The sequence below is a fragment of the Hylobates moloch genome, unplaced genomic scaffold, assembly GCF_009828535.3.
Source record: "Hylobates moloch isolate HMO894 unplaced genomic scaffold, HMol_V3 SCAFFOLD_18, whole genome shotgun sequence".
Classification (NCBI taxonomy): domain Eukaryota; kingdom Metazoa; phylum Chordata; class Mammalia; order Primates; family Hylobatidae; genus Hylobates; species Hylobates moloch.
Window position 1 is genome coordinate 4,363,497 of NW_026652293.1, and position 18,027 is coordinate 4,381,523.

Genomic DNA, 18,027 nt, shown 5'->3' on the forward strand with positions numbered 1-18,027 from the left:
GCCTCATGGCTCACCATCCAACTTAAGACATGAACATCCCAGCACTGTGAAGTTCCCTGTGGGCTGTAATCCATCCAATTCTTCACACCACAACTGATCAGCACATTTCTCTGCTTCGGAAGATTCAGTGGCTCCTTATTGTCTTTAGGATAAAGTCCAAACTACCTATTATAGCTTTACAAGTTCTTCATAATTTTTGAAATTCTTCCCCAGGAACCTCCCCTTGCCCCAATTCCTTATCATTTGGGTACTGCTCTTCAAAGTCACACCTTCAGGGAATGCTGGGGACCAGACCAGGTGCTCTCTGAACCCTAGGCATTTCTCTAATCATTGCACTCATCACTTTTTACTCCTAGCTGTTCACTGTCTGCCTTTCCCTTTAGATAGTTCTGGGAAGGCAGAGACCATTTCCACTTTGCTTGCCCAGCATCTGCAGTGTTAGTATGGTGCTTGGCACAGGGTAGGTGCTCAGTAAGCATTTTTTGAGTGTTTAATGGATGAACTGATTCTGATACATCCAGATACAGATGTCTGGTAAGTATTTGGAACTCAGAAGAAAGGTCCAGTTTAAAGATATAGAATTGGGAGAATTAAATCATGGAAGTTAATGTTGCAACCATAGGAGCAGATGAAGCCACCAGGGACAGAGTGAAGGCTAAGAGGGAAATCTTACACTCATGTTTGAGGGTTGGGCGGAAGGGGAGGGCCAGCGAAGGAGAACAAGGGTGAGCTGGGAACAGGAGGACAGAGAGCACAGAACCCACGGGAACAGGTCTCAGTGAGACAGGAGAGGTCAAGGAAGGTGAGAAGTGTCAAGAATACAGGGGTCTGGCATAAAGGAATCATTGGAGATCTTTGCCAGAGAGTTCCAGAGGAGCTAAAGTGGAAATGCTGTGAGTTGAAGAGTGAAGTACCTGAGGGAATGCAGTGTTTACTGGTCCACAATTTTGAGGCACTTGAGAAGCATGGAGATCCGAAAGAGGGTTTTGATTTGGGGGATAGAAATGAGTTAAACTTTCATTCAAATTTCATTCAAATGCTCAAATGCATTGAGCATTTGTGCCAGACAGCGTGCTGGGCTGAGCATCCTTTCTGTTTGTGGGAAAGATCCAGTAGAATCTAAAAACAAGATCACTGGAAGGATATGATTTATGGAGTCATACTCCAGATGATATGGCTCATGGCCCTGGAAAAGGAGACCACTTCTTTTGAGAATCGAGGAAGCAGAGGACGGGTGGATATTGAATCCTTGCCTTCTGCTTCCAAATTCGGTGAGCTTTTTAGTCTAACTTGTTTCCTTCTTTGCATTTTTGGAAAGCAGCTAAATGCATCTTCCCCATCTATTCATATCTCCTGGAGGAGGGCTAGGAAGAGGAAGGTGTGAACTTAAATTCTCAAATGTCTCCTCTTTCTCAGTATTGACCACAGCATATACCTTTCATTTTCATTTCTGCCTTGTCCTGCTCCCTCCTAATCTTTATATATTCACAAATTTAAGGCAAGAAGGTTTTCCCAGGCTTCACTTTGTATTTTATATCTGATGGGAGGATTCATGAAATTTGAGGGTTTGGCAACAGTCTCGAAAAACTGACCTAATAGGGAACTGAAGAATTTCTAGAATTTTAACATGCTTCTGCCAGCAGAGGGAGCCCCAGGATTGGGAGAGAGAGCTCGGATGGCTACTTAATTTCTGGCAATGCCGTCAGCAGTCCAGAGGGATTTATGGGTTAACTGAAAATAAAAGAGAATGAAAGAGGCAGGGAAGGAGAGAGACTTATATATACAGAAATAGTTACACACACATAAAATACATGTAAGCTGATTCCCTTGCTCCTCCTAACACACTCCTGATTTCTACTCTAGTCCAGTGATTCCCAAACCTCCATGAATCATCTGTGGGAACTAAGGGCAGATCCTTAGACCCCACCAAGTCCTGTTGAGTCTGGCTTATTAAGGGTAGGACCTAGGAATCTGTATTTTTTACAAAGCTCCTGACAAAGTTTTTTTTTGCCAAACTTTAGTCAGGCTCCTGAACCTTCTAGGCCCATCTGGGCACTTCGTTGTAAAATCCAGTTTTACAAAGAATCCTGCTAAGTCAGTTTAGCAAGAACCGCGCCCCCCACCCCCCCATTTTAATACCTGATTCCTTGATCTCTAATTGGTTTTTTCATTTGCCGTCATCCCCCAGGGGGTGCCTGACCACCCTGGCCTGTCTTCAGAAATAATCCTGTTTCCGTTCAGCCAGAACCCTCCTTATCCCAACCCTGATGTTTCCTCTTAGTAATTTTCCATCCACCAGTCACCATCCTGCTCTTTGAGTGTAAATTATCACTTACTTGCCGGTGGTGTGTTTGGAATTGAGTCCAGTTCTTTACTGAGTTCTCTTTTCCCCCACTGCAATAGTCCCGGTTAAAACCTGTTTTTACCACTTTAACTGTTCTCTAGCTCTGGTTTTCTTTGACAGTCCCCAGGTGATTCTAAAGTCACCTGTAGACACACCGGTTCAAACTTCTACTTTGGGTAATTAGGTAAATACTTTTAACTTGAGCTTGTTAGAGACTTAATTTAATGGCTCCAGACATCAACATGCTGACTGGTAGGTAGAATGTATCTCCTGGGAGACTGCTGTGTTATGACTGAGCCATTTCCTTTAAAAAAAAAAAAATAAACTAGTTTTTACATTTATTAATATAATACATGAGGAGGGCTTAAAAACACCTGGTACAAAAGGTTTACAACTAGTGACAACAATCCTTGCTCTTTCCTTTCTCAGACCTGGTCCCACTGACAGGCAATCGCTTTTAAATGTTAAATTATTTTCCCCTGAAAACCAACTCCACATTTGTAAACGATGTGCTTTTACTGCTATTTGATTTTGCAATTTTGGAAATTACTTATTCATTTCCTGCTAAGAAATATTGGGATTTTGCTTTTTCACAACACACAAACACCCATTCCCTTTTTTCTAGATTCCTAATATTATAATATCACAATTTTAATTAAATCAATAGTGTTTGTATTATTATGATTAATTGTTTACAGCTGAACAATATAGTGTACTATGATGCATTTCTTTTCTTCTAGTCTTCATTGAATTCCTGGGAGTTAATAATCACTTCATTTTGATTTGTTTGCTTTTTTAGTTGTACCTGTCCTTCAAACCCTCTGACAAGAGATATAAAATTCAAATAAATAGGTCAAATTAATTGGGTAATCTATGAGCTCCTTTATTTTTTTCTTGGAGACATTTTACTGAAGCCCTTAGTCCTCCTGTCCCCTGAATCTGGGGACTTTCCTTTGGGAATGGGAACTCCTGTTTTTCTCTTTCTTGGTTTACTTCCTCATGTATGATAAGGAAATGTTTTGAGACCTTGTATGCAGGAATGATGTTTCACATTTTTAACATCTTTAAGAGGGCATGAATCCATCAGACCCCAGCCAAATAAAGGACAGTGTGACAGTTCTGGTCAGCCCCATCTGCTTGTCCTTGTATTACCTTCTCCTTGATTGTTTTTTGGCCGGATAAGGATTCCTAGGTAAGTTTTCTCTCAGAATTGGAAGATGTTGTTGTCTTGCCTTTCAGTTTCTAGCTTCCAGTGTTGACACTGAGAGGTCCAACTGCTGTTCAGATTTCTGACCCTTGGTTTGTGAACTATTTTTCTTTCTCCAGGACTTTTGGGGTCCTTTTATTCCTGGGGTTCTAACATTTCCAATAATATGCTTTGATGAGTTTTGTTTTTGTTGTTCATTGTGTTGGGCACCCACTGGGTCCACTGAATATGGAAATTCAAATCTTGTATTTTGGCAAATTTTAGAGAAATTTTTTTGATTATTTTATTCTCTTTCATTTTCTCTGTGCTCTCTTTTTGGACTTCTTAATAGAAGGTATCAGAGCTCCTGAGCTGATCTTTTAAGTTTCTTATCTTTCTATGTCTTATTTTTTTAATCTCTTTCCATTTCGTCCTATTTTCTGGGAGATTTCCTCAATTTTATCTTCCAATGCTTAAGTTTAATTTTAATTAATTAATTAATTTTTTGAGACAGAATTCCACCCTTGTTGCTCAGGCTGGAGTGCAATGGCACGATCTTGGCTCCCTGCAACCTTCACCTTCCGGGTTCAAGCGGTTCTCCTGCCTCAGCCTCCTGAGTAGATGGGATTATAGGTATGCGCCACCACGCCTGGCTAATTTTTGTATTTTTAGTAGAGATGGGGTTTCACCATGTTGGCCAGGTTGGTCTTGAACTCCTGACCTCAGGTAATCTGCTCACCTTGGCCTCCCAAATTGCTGGGATTACAGGCATGAGCCACCGTGCCTGGCCCTTCATTTTAATTTTTAAATGTCCAGTTGCATTTTCATTTAAAGAGCTCTTTTTTCTTCTCCATACTTAAAAATTGGTTCTTTATTTTATCTTATTATTATTATTTTTTGAGACAGGGTCTCACTTTGTTGCCCAGGCTGGAGCGCAGTGGCGCCATCACAGCTTATTGCAGCTTCAACCTCCTATGTGCAAGCAATCCTCTCATGTCAGCCTCCTAAGTAGCTGGGCATGCACCACTACACTCTGCTAATTTTTTTATTTGTGGAGACTGGGGTCTCTGTATGTTGCCCTGGCTGGTCTTGAACTCCTGGGCTCGGGTGATCCTCCCACTTCGGTCTTCCAAACTGCTGGGATTATAGGCATGAGCCACTGCTGGAGAAGGAAAGTTTATTTTCAGCCAAAAATTGGCTTCTTGATCATAATTCATGATTTATCTTCCCTTATCTCTGGGGGATATTGATGTTGCTGTGGCCGTTACTGATAATTATTTCTTCGGCTTTCTAGATTTCCTCTCTTGAGGTCTTCAGTATCAAAAGCTTTTGTCCCATGCCCGGTGTCTTAGTCTGTTTGTGTTACTGTAAAGGAACCCCTGAGGCTGAGTAGTTTTTAAAGAAAAGGGGTCTGTTTGGCTTATGGTTTTGCAGCCTGCAGAAGAAGCACGGTGCCGACATCTCCATCTGGTGAGGGCCTTAGACTGCTTCCACTCATGGCAGAAGTCCAAGAGGAGCAGGCATCACATGGCAAGAGAGGGGTGGGAGCGGCCAGGCTCTTTGAACAACCAGTTCTTGCAGGAACTCAGAGTGAGAACTCACTCATTTCTATGAGCATGGCACCAGCTCATTCATGAGGGATTCACCCCCACGACTCAAACACCTCACATCATGCCCCATTTCCAACCTTGAGGATTAAATTTCAACCTGCAACTTGGAGGGGACAAATATCCAAACTATATCACCTGGTGATCTTTGTAGTCTCTTCCTTGGCTGTTGGAAGCTTTGTGTGTGAGGGCAGGGCTTGTCAATTTTTGGACTTCACTGTAGGATAATCCAGAAGGCCCCTGGCGGTTTCATTGGAGGAACCACACATCAATGTCTGTAGTGTTTGTCTCTTTGGTTGGGCCCTTTCTACACGGAAGAATCCTTAATTCTTCTGCTTAGTGTAAGCTGGAGTAGGGTGGGTGGAGAGGGGTAGAGCTAGGCTGTTTGTGTTCTGGGAGCTGAGCCAGTAAAATGGGCTGGGGAATCTCATCTTTCAGTATGGAGTCTTTCTCTAATCTTGCTATTTCCAGCTCCATGCCTAACCCCACCCTCTGCTGTGTCTGATGTCCCTGAGCCTGGTGTGTCTTTGTTAAGTTACTCCAGAAAATAAACTTTCCTTCTCCAGATGGAATAGCTGTAGAGGCCAAGGGTCTTCTGCTACGTTTACCCCCACCTGTTCCTCCAACTCCTGAGGTTTCCCATCATGAGCACTCAGACTCCAGCAGTCTTGGGTTTGCTAAGTCACTTATTACTCATCCATCTACTTTCCATCTTCCAAGAGTGTTGACATTCCTTAACTGTTGTTATCTCTGTTGTTCCCATGTTCCCAGTCTTTTTGTCCTTGTGGCTTATGGCATATAAATTCTTCTACTGTCATCAAAGCATTTTGTCAGGATGCAGAAATTAATGTCTGTTCAGAGTGCCAAGTTTAACCCTAGATAGCTATTTCTGAGTGGCTTGTCAGGCTTGAAAGGAGAGGAAGCTTAAGTAGTGATATCTTTTATTTACCCCCAAGTTACTGAAGAGTCAAGAACATGGAAACAAGACTTTTTATTGCATGGTTTTATTCGAAGAAAAGGAGGGGAAATATTTCATTTGTTCATCCATTTAAAAAAATACTTATTGAGCACTAATACATCTCTGGAATTGTGCTAGGCGCTGGGAATACAAAGGCTCACTAATACGTGGTGTCTGCTTTCAAGGAGATTGAAGTCAAGTACAAGGAAAGTTGGCAAGTAAATCAGAGCTCACCATAGCATGATGTATACCATAATAGGAATGTACGTAGAGGGCTGTCGAAGTACAGAAGGGACAGGCCATGGCAGCAGGAAAGGGCTCTGGGAGGTGGCCCTGGAGCTAGTTTTGAAGGCTAAGTACAAGTTATGAGGATGTTGAGAAATGCAACCCAAGCAGAGGGAACTGCATGTATTCAGGCAAGAAGTCTAGAAAGCATGGCATTTTGGAGGCAACTCAGGTAGCCTGAATGGCTAGAGCAAGGGTCTGTGTTGGGGAGGGGCCTGAGTAAGGCTGAAACAGTCGCTGAACTAGCCATGTCTCTCCAGAGCCTGATCCTGGGCTTACCAACAAGAGCTCCAGAAATCATAATATCTTATTCCCTCTGTGAATTTGAGCAAAGTTAAAACAATGTTATTTGTAAAATGAGGATAATATGAAGATTACATAAAGAAATGAGACGTGTAAAATGCTGATATCCAGTGGTAGGAATGTAAAATATTCTAGTTCTCTCGTGACAAATCTGCCTTAAATCTTTCTCCTCCCTAGTCTCCTAACAGTTATAAAACAGATTCTGGAAAAACTGAACTATTGGGGAAATCTTTTTCTTCTGTCTATTTCTGCCAGGGAAAGATTACTTGAGCGTCTTTTAACTGAGTGTTGTATTTAGTCAGCAGCTGCGGTGTTTATGAGCTCTCGGACATCTGGGGTACCTTCCTGTAAAGTTTTCATGATTTCTTAAAAGGCTCCTGGGTGGGACTCTGGGAGAACTGAGTTCCAGTCTCCCTTCCATCACTGACAATACATGTGACTTTCGGCAAGGCCCTTCCCTTGTCTTGGCTTCAATTCCCTCATCTGGCAAACAAGGAGAAATAAATTAGATTACCTTTAATATTTGTTCTTGCTCAGAAATTGGACGCAGGGAACTTTTAGCTGTACTCAAATTAGTACAAAGAAAGAGCTAGGATTTTTAGATTTTATTTTCATATCATCCTAATGACAGGGAGGCAGTTCCTTTCAAACCTTGGCAAGCCAGCAGAAGTGAGATTGTTTCATCTCTCCTTACCTTTCCCACCCTCCTTTCAGCTTCCGACTCCGATGAACTCACACAAACCCCAAAGAGAAACACTGACACTGAAGGAAACACTTCAGTTTTGTCCCTCTGATACTGGTAAGCTTTGTTGGAAAAGTCAGAGGAGTTGGACTCTTAAAAGCCAACTGTTGTGAAAACACATCATCGTTGTCTGTAGATGTTTTCTGAAGCATGCATCCAGCTATTTTAATTTCTCCAAGTGACTGGATCACTAAACCACAACCCTCTGGATGATATGGTCTATTGATGGCAAGTGAAGGTTTGGGTAAATGGTGAGGGTGCAGAATGGTATTTCTCTTTCCTGTCAGGTTTCTCTAGTTCCTTGACCTGAAACAAGTGTTGGGATTTTCTCTGAAGAGGCCCGTTTAGGGCTCAGAGGGTCAGTATTCTGAACAGCCCAGCTGGACTAGGATTAAGGGATAGATGAATAGCACATGAAGAATTTTGATGGACACATTTAGGCCTCCCTTGGTCCACTGAACAAGACTTCTGGAAATAAAATGAGCCTTTTCAACACTCTAGATCTAAATGTTAATAACATTAAACTAGCTGATGTTTGGCTGCAACATGCAGGTATCAGCACGTTTAAGCACTTCCCAAGATACAGCATAGTGTTTTGCTCTGTCATTGGTTTAAAGCTGATTTAAAAACTGCTTACAACATTTCTATAATTCTTGCAGTCTTTCTGTAATTCCAAAAGAACATGCAGACATTTTTTATACTATCTTTGCAACTTTTTTGTTCCAACTTGACTTTCTGTCCCGCAATGATCAGAATGCTGTCAGTGCCAGCAAGAGACTTCTGGTTCCATCTGCATCTTATCATATCATCCCTCCTACACATTCAAAAGCTCATCGGGCATTTCTTCTTGTTTTTTCTGTCCAGCATTTCACATTGAAATTTTTCTTTAGCCCAGCCCTCCTGTTCATTTCGATAGATTATTTCAATAGCAGTTTTTTTGAGGACCTACTATGTACTAGGCCCTGATACAAATGGTGATACTATTATATATAATGTGATTTTTAAAAGTCTTACCTCAAGATTTCGAACAAATCTGACTTCTTTTTATTGATGTTCTTTTTTCTTTTTCTTCTCTTCTCTCTCTCTCCCTCCTCCTCTGCCTTTCCTTCTGTTTCATCTCTCTCTTCCTTTGCGGTTTCCCACTCTTTGGGGAGGGGCAGGATTTCCTGCTCAGAAGTTGGTTGGTTTCTGGGAGGAGTCAGAAGACCTGATTTGGGACTGAAACCAGCTGGTCTGCCACCTGATACAAGAAGGTGAAACCCAGGCCAAGGAAGAAGTCCCTTATGCTAGGACAGAGCTGGCAGCCAGGAGGTGCCTGCAGAGACAGCTCCAAAGAGAAGCCAGAGTGGGCCAGTTCAGGGCATCAGGCATCAATCAGTACTCCCCAAAGGACAGAGGAGCCCTCGAGGCAGCCCAAGACAGGAATGCTTGGAAGTGGTCCTGGTTGCCCTGGAGACTTATCCATTACTATTGTTAGCTCTTAACATGGGAGAGGCATACCAGACAGAGCCCCTGTCCCACCCTTAGCAGGTGCTTACTCTCAGATTCCTGGCTTTGTCTCAAACGAAGTTACTGAAACAAAAACTGGGTTTGGGCAGGTTTTCCCTTTTCACCAGGAGAGACTCTAGTGATCCAATGCAATCTGTGAGGCCTGTGTGTCCACACATTTCTCAGTTATGAACTCCTTAGGGAATCTCATATGTGACTTATAAACCATTTTAGTGACTGCATCAGCTGATGCTGGAGTGGATGGTAAAGGGAAGACAGGAATCTGCAATGGGATGTATAAGGGAAAGAGAATCCATAAGTAGGGACAATAATTCTACCATGATTCTTGCCGATTAATGACAGAGAGAGTCACATCCCAATTCAGAGGTTTGTGATCTCTGGACTAAGGAAGGCACTACAGCATGTCAAAACAAAAATGTACTTTCTTCCTCTATTTCATCATTTGTTCAACAGGTATTTAATAAGCACCTACTCTATGCTAGGCACTGGGCTAGAGGCTGGCCATAGTAAATGTAGCTATGCCCTGATGGAGAGTATAGTGACATGGTTGTGCACTGGCCCCTCTGAGATTTGGGGACACAAGCTCAGAGGAAGGACTGTAATTGTTGGGTGCTAATGTCTCCCTTGGAGAAGCACCATTAGACAGATTTTGGATAGTCATCCTTCTGTTACTTAGCCAACGTGGAACACTGGTTCTTTGAATGACCCTTTTGCTTGCAATATCTACAAGTACCCCTCTCCATATGTTCCCAATTCTTAGAACATACAAGACTTTTTGGTCTTGTTTTCATTTCAGGGGCAAGTTTTTTTATGCAGAGAACCATACGTTCTATTGATTTCTAGCTTATTTACTTTCTAGAGCTCTCTGAAAATGTCTAGCTATGTATTGGATATTTTCTAAGCTGTCAGTTTCATATTTCAATTACTTTTTTCTCATTAAATCCCCGAATTCATATTTCAGCCCTTTAATAGAAAAATATAAAGACAATGTTTCTTTTATTTGAGCTGTTGAGTGTACTCCAGAATGCTGTTTGAAAGTTTTCTGAAGTCTCTTTTCATTTTTATTTAGTTTGCAATTTTTAATCTTTGTCTAATATACTTTTAAAAGAAAGATTTTTTGAAATTGCTTTTTGTACTGTATTTTCAAGGTTTTTCTTGTCCACTTAAGGCATTTGTTTTTCATTTTGCACAACTGAGTTATTTAATTTTTTTCTTACCCTACTGCTTATAATTTTTTTTTCTCTATTGGATGGACTAACAATTAACTGAATCATTTGGTACAGATGTTTAATCCAGAACAATAAGTACCTAATAAAATCCTGAATTGTTAACTAATTTCTGCTCAACCACCCCTGAGGCTTAGGAAAATCTTTCATGATAACTTTTAATTTTGCTCCAGGCCAGGATTTAAATTCAGCTTTTTAGGGCTCCCCTCTGGTTTAGCAATTTTACAATGTGATTACTCTTTTCCAGAGAAAACTTAGAAGAAAGGGGTGGCTCATGTTGAAGCTCAGGTAAAGTTGAGTAGAAAGACAGAGTAATGAAAGGAGGGTGGGTTTTAGATGGTATCAGAGTCTTTGAGAGAGACCATTCTCAAGTTAAAATTTTATTTTGAAGCCTTAGCTTACCAATGAAAGAAGCTAACTATTGCCTCTTTGGGGCTTTGTCTCCTAATTTTTCTGGGGCTCCTCTTAAATATCTTAATTTATTCATTTTGACATGTCAGAAGTTCTACGTGATGGCCATTGCTATTCTAAATTAATTTTTGCAGTTTACCAAAATAAGTACAAGAGTTAGGATTATAGGGCAATTTTATATGGATAGCAGGAGTTCTTCCAGTGGAGACTGCAGTTTTGACATGGAAGAAACCAAGAAGGACAAGAGATGCCACTGAGTTAAAGTGTGTGTCTGTGAATGGTATCTTGGGTTCCCTTTCTAAGCAAAGGTTAGAAAGGACCACATAATTAATGACCTGACAAAATCTTTCACCCCAGTGTACAAACTAAAAGTGTCCTATCACAGACTGACAAGACAGGGCATGCTGTCATCAAAGTTTTTTGTGGATCTGACCAATTGCCTTTTCCCAAATTGGTTTTCAGTCTACTGGACCTCCAAATGTTATCGCTGAGGACTAGCTTGGACTGGATTGGTAACTTATGGAGTATATATCTCCATTCATTTCCTCTGGAACACTCCCTTATATCAGAAATAAGGCAATACAGAAAAAATACAATAAGACTTTTTAATATAGACAAGCAAAAGTAAACAGAGAGTAGGAGGGGAATAAACAGTTTAATGGTAAAAATATTTATGCCTCCAAAACCGAAGGTCTAATGAACTTATAAAAGACCTATGTTGAACTACCCAGTGATATACTTCCCACACAAAATATCAAATGATCTTATACCAAGACCTATGTCCAGTTACTCAATGGTGTACCTCCCAAACAAAATGCCTAATGACTTTGTACAAAAGTCTAGGTATAATCGTTTACTAAAATGTGTACCTGTTGACTAAATTTTCTAATTATGTAATAGAAAGAATTAGGCAAAATGATCTTATACAAAGACCTGTATGCTTGCAAATCACAGAAGCAATGAGAACTTAATGAAACTAGTCAGATCTCGGTTATCGTTGAGATTTTCTCACCAGGTGGCAGATCTAAAGGACAAATGCACTTGGGCACAAGGAGTCCAGTAAGTGTACCTGTTGGTCCCATGTTCCCTGGAATATTGCCAAGAGAAGGTCTTTAAAACAATCACAGTAGAGCTTCCAGAATTGTCAAAGAATGATGAGACCCCCACTTAATGTCTAAAATAAAATAAAAATGGTAAACTTATTGCTCATTATAGTAAGGGAAAGCTTTGCTGCTCAATCTCTCTGAAAAGCAGGCTGCTGATCTCATATAGGGTTTCGAGGATGCACGAAGGTCAGGGACTGGTGTACTTTCCCAGACATAAATGGGCTAACATCAGCTATAGAAGCATGACTATTTGTTGATTGGTTAGCACTCTGAGATGCAGTTAATGGCATGAGTTCATTCCTGATTGGTTGACTCTCAGAAGTGAGGACCTATCACTGATTGGTTGGCTTCTAAAAGCTTAACAGGTGAATTGTCATTGATTAAGCCAGTGGGTTTTCTACTAGTTCCGGTTAGCATGACTACAGAACAATCAAATTTTCCTAAGAATGTGGGAAACTTTAAATATTCTCAGTTGATATCTACTGTTTGTTTTCATTACAATATAGTGCAAGATGGCATCTAATATAGCACAAAACTGTATATATTTATTTCTATAAATCAAATTTTGTGGTGTTTTGTGAAGAGGAAGATAACTTTAATAGGCATTTCACTATGACTAAATTTGAGACTATTAGGTTTGACCAGTAGGTTAAGGTATTTTTATAAAAGGCAAAAGCATTAGTTAGATGAGCTTAATCAAGAAATAATTTGTTTTTGGAATTAAATTTATCACATTTAATAGTAATTGAGCAAAAAGGAAACATATTTACCAATATGCTGAGAAAAAGAATAAAGAGGCATTTAAAGAAAGGGATGATCTGGACAGACAGGCTGGAAAGGGAAATACATCCGCTTTTTGGTGGTAATATTAGACAGAATCCTAGCATCTTACAACTGGATGCAACCTCCAAGTCCAGGAATCTCCTCTCCAGTTTATACCATCCCTGGCAGATGACTTCCAACTGCTGCTTGAAGGCTTTTGGTAATGGGGAGCTTACTATGTATCACAAGGCAATTCATTATGTTTTTTAATTACTCTGATATCTTAATAATATCTGCCTCCTTGTAATCCTGCTTGATAGTGCTAGTTCTCTATTTTTGAGCCAGATAAGTCTTATCCTCTCCAATATAGCAGCTCTTGAACTATTTGGAGCAATTGTCATGTAAAGCTACTGAATCTAATATCTCTATTGTTCTTCAATTGTTTTGTATGTGATAGAGTTTCTGGACTTTTATTTGCCCTAGTCACTCTAATTAAGTAGATTTTTTTGGTCGAGGTTTGTCTTAAAATACTAACAATAACAATAATAACTCTCATTGACTGATAGAGCCTGCTATATGCAAGGTAGTAACTGTAAGAACTCTATGTGTATTATCTCATTTAATCAGCAAAATTTTCCCTGAGGAAGGTACTATTTGACAGATGAAGAAAGAATTTAAGTAAATTGAGAGAGTGTGTATAAATAACTTTCCTGGGTTTTAGAACTACAAATAGGAGAGTCAAGATGCAAACCCAAGCAAATCCAGGCAGTCCGATTTAAACGCTTTGTTTTTCACCCTGACAGAATGCAAAGTATAACAAAGCCACCTGCTCTTCTCTTTTTCTGAACATTATACTTCTACTAATGAAGCATTAATTTGTTTTAGTGGTCCTGTTATAAGCCCTCATTGGCTTTTATTGAACTGTAACCACCAAAAATCTTCAGGTCTGAGCAAAAAGAACAAAACTAGAGGCATCATACTACTTGACTTCAAAATAAACTTCAAAGGTATAATAACAAAAACAGCATGATACTGGCATAAAAGCAGATATATAGACCAACAGAGCAGAATAGAGAGCTTAGAAATAAATTCACTCATCTACAGCCAACTGATTTTCAACAAAGTTGCCAAGAGCCCACATTGGGGAAAAGACAGTCTCTTCAATAAATGGTGCTGGGAAAATTTGATATCCACCTGCAGAAGAACAAGACTAGATCCTGACCTCTCACCATATCAAGTCACATGCCACATAACATTTCGGCCAATGAGGGACTGTATATATGGTAGTAGTCCTATAAAATTATAATAATGTATTTTTACTGTACCTTTTATGTTTAGATATGTTTAGGTATACAAATGCTTACCATTATGTTACAATTGCCTACAATATTCAGTACAGTAATATACCATACAGGTTTATAGCCTAGGAGCAGTAGGCTACACCATATAGCCTAGGTATGTAGTAGACTATGCTATCTAGGTATGTTTTAAGTAGACTCCATGATGTTTGTACAAATGACAAAATCGCCTAGTAAAGCATCTCTCACAATGTATCCCCGTTGTTAAGTCACGCATGCCTATAACAATCAACTCAAAATGGATTAAAGATTTAAACATAAAATCAGAAACTATGAAACTACCAGAAGATGATATAGGGGAAATATTTTGAGACATTGGACTAGGCAAAAAAGTCTTAGATAAGACCTCAAAAACATAGGCAATCAAAGCAAAAATAGACAAATGAGATTACATCAAACTGAAAAGTTTGTGCACGGCAAAGGAAACAATTAGCAGTGAAGAGACAACCTGCAGAATGGGAGAAAATATTTGCAAACTATATATCTGATGAAGGGTTAATATCCAGAATGTATAAGAAACTCAAACAACCCAATAGCAAGATAAACCCAAGTAACCTAATTTTAAAAATGGGCAAAAGACCTTAATATTTCTCAAAAGAAGACATAAAAATGGCCAACAGGTATATGGAAAAAAAAAGTTCAACATTACTGATCACCAGGGAAATACAAATCAAAACCACAATTAAATACTACTTCACTATAGTTAGAATAGCTCTTACCAAAAGACAAAAGAAAGCAAGTGCTGGCGAGGATGTAGAGAGAAGGGAATGCTTATACACTGTTGGTGGGAATGTAAATTAGCAGAGCCCCTAATGGAATGGAAAACAGCATGGAGGTTCCTAAAAGATTAAAAGTAGAACCACCATAAGATCCAGCATTCCCACTGGTGGGTATATACAGATATCTGTACTCTCATGTTTGTTGCAGCACTATTTACAATAGCCAAGAGTTGAAATCAACCTAAGTTGCCAGCAGTAGATGAAAGGATAAAGAACATGTGGTATATGTGTACAATGGAATACTATTCAGCGATGGAAAAGAATGATATCCTGTCATCTGAGACAAAATGGATGAACCTGGATGTTATGTTAAGTGAAATAAGCCAGACCTAGAAAGACAAATAGCAAATAGAACATGGTCTCACTTAAATGTGGAATATGTATATATATATATATATGTATATGTATGTATATTTACTGATCTTATAGAAGTATAGAGTAGATCAGTATGGTTAACAGAGACTTGGGGGGAGATAGGGGAGAGGAGGATGAGGAGAGGCTGGTCAAGGGGTACAAAGTTTCAATTAGATAGGGGGAAGAGTTCTGGAGTTCTTTTCCACAGTAGGGTGACTATGGTTAACAGTAAGGTATTGTATGTTACAAAATAGCTAGAAGAGAAGCTTTTGAATGTTCTCACCACAAAGAAATGATAAATGCATGAGGTGATGGCTATGCTAAATACCTTGATTTGATCATTATACAATGCATTCACGTATGGAAGCATCAAATTTTACTCCATAAATATGTACAATTATAATGAGTCAGTTAAAAATTTTAAAAAACTCTAGGTCTTTTTCACATGATCTGCTGCTAGAATATGTCTTTCAAATTCTGTGGTCGTGCAATTGGTTTTTTGGATCTGAATTCTGTACTGTATCTTTTTCCCTATTCAGTTTCAGTTGGTTTTTCTTCGATGCGTGTTTCCAGCCTATTGAGTTTTGAGTTCTGACTGTGCTGTCTCAGCTCTGTGTCACCAACAGAACTGATAAGTATAACTTCTGCTACCTCTCCTAGGTTGTTGGTAAAATTACCAAGCAGCATAAGACAAAAGACAATTTTTGTTCCTGTGTTAGGGGAGGAACATGTTTGATCATAACCAGACATAGCCTTGTGAGACCACCTCATAACTTCGATTCTGAAATTATTAAGCAAACCGTTTTTCCTTACTTTCCTCTAACCCAGAATTTTTCAACTTCTGCCCTATTGGCATTTTGGAATAGAGAATTCTTCGTTTTGGGGGCTGTCCTGTGCATTAGAAGATGTTTAACAGCCCCCTGACTTCTACCCTCTAGATGCTTGCAGTCCTGCCCCCTCCCCTCACCCAGACACCAGAAATGTCTTTAGACTGTCAAATGTTCTCTGGAGGGACAAAATTGCTTCTTCTTTCATTTACAATCACTGTTCTAGCCTCATAAATGATTAATTAAACAATCAAGTATTTATTAAGAACCTACTATTTGCCTAGGACCTAATGATTTCTGTGAACACTGAAGAAGACATGGTCCTTTACTTCAAGAAGATTATACTATAAGAGACATGACCGGCCGGGCGCGGTGGCTCACGCTTGTAATCCCAGCACTTTGGGAGGCCGAGGCGGGCGGATCACGAGGTCAGGAGATCGAGACCACGGTGAAGTCTGGAGGCCCTGTCCCACTGAGGAGAGGAACCGAGGGGTATGACTGTGCCAACATCCAGCCGGAATGAAAAAAAAAAAAAGAGACATGACCCAGCCCACAGAACAATTGGAAGAATAAAAGTCCATTACTGAGTGATGCGGTATGAGACTCAGGCTGTATGGCCTACAAGAACTCAGAGAATTGAGAAGACCAGTGAGAACAGAGATTTCAATAGCTCGGATTTGATTGGGTTGGGTAATTTGAATATAAATAGGCATGGGGAATTTCCTTCTACACAAAAACATATAGGCATACTTATATATTTAGGGAACTTTTTTTATGTATAGGCAAACTTTCAAAACATAGGCATTACCTTCTAAATAATCATGTAATCTCAGTACTTTGGGAGGCTGAGGCAGGCGGATCATGAGGTCAGGAGATCGAGACCATCTTGGCCAACATGGTGAAACCCCATCTCTACCAAAATACAAAAAATTAGCTGGGCGTGGTGGTGCACGCCTGTAGTCCCAGCTACTCGGAAGGCTGAGGCAGTGGAATCGCTTGAACCCAGGAGGCAGAGGTTGCAGTGAGCCAAGATTGTGCCACTGCACTCCAGCCTGGTGACAGAGCAAGACTCCATCTCAAAAATCAGAGCACACGATTTTACGTGTATTTTGACAATGGGCAAAATACCTGTATTTGGAATCATACCTTCCTTGGAGAATTTGAGGTATGTGGTTTTAGAAGATGTGGAGGTAGTGGGTGGGAGGATATTCCAGTTGGAAGAGTAATGTAAATGAAGGTGCAGAAAACCAGAGGGAAACAGGAGGGGACCAGGGTTCATGCTAGGCAGCCTGAGAAATCAGGCAAGACGGCCGGCTGTGATGGAAGCACATCACAGAGGCACTGAAACCTGGCATAAGAGTTTTAGTCTCAGATGTTTTTGAGTTCAGGAGCATCAGAATGAAAGATATTAAAGGAAGACAGTCTGACAAGGGATTGTTTAGGGTGAATGTGCTAGAGGGTGCAGGGGGTGGCTTGAGCGGTTGAGAGCCAGACAAGGTGGTAACTGAATGGGTAAAGGAGTAATTAATAAAAGAGGCATTTTGGAAGACCAGCAGGAAGGATAAAATTGAGTCAGTTCCTAGGAAGTTTCTTGGACATTGAAAGTGAGGCTCTGCCTTGGTATAGGGCTGAATTTCCCATTTTGGAAACTGGGAGAGCCATGGTGCCACCGACATTCTTCTTTTCCTTTAAAACACCAAATATGTTTCTTTTCCTTGATTAATCTTACCACATTCTGATTGCTTTTTTCCTTTGGGAGTGATAAGAATAGATTTCAGAAAGAGATGGCTTTTGATCAGGGCTAGGAACACTGGGTAGGAATTGAGTTGGCAGAAATGAAATGGAGATGTGTGTGGGGCATTGGACGAAGGAGAGAGTCTGAGCAGAGGCAGTGGTATGAACCAGTGATATGTTTGGCAAAAATGCATAGCTGTTGATGAAAGGAGTAAAGTGTCACTACCTGATTAGGACAGGTGACATGAAAAATGTGAAGAGACTAGCATCAAGGCCATGCCTCTGGCTCCTGGCTACTTCTTTGAAGTTTAAAATTTCTTTTGCTGAGCCCTATAGAGTCACTGAATTAGCTATTAATACAGATGAAGCTGTGTACACTGGAGGAGGAGGACTCAGATCTGTAACAACCAGTTTTTTTCTCTTTCTAGCCCAGAGTTTCTTACTATGATCTGGATTCATGGGGAGGAATGCTGGGTAGAGCTAGACTCATCATCTGCTTTGGTGTTCTTGGGACCTTATCTCTTGTCCTGCCAGGT

The 18,027-nt window shown here is 40.2% G+C and overlaps 1 protein-coding gene across 2 annotated transcripts in view; it reads left to right on the forward strand.

Annotated features, from left to right (window-relative positions):
* Positions 1–18,027, forward strand: part of LAMB3 (laminin subunit beta 3) — a 92,118-nt gene that overhangs the window by 6,539 nt on the left and 67,552 nt on the right. The window lies entirely within an intron of this gene.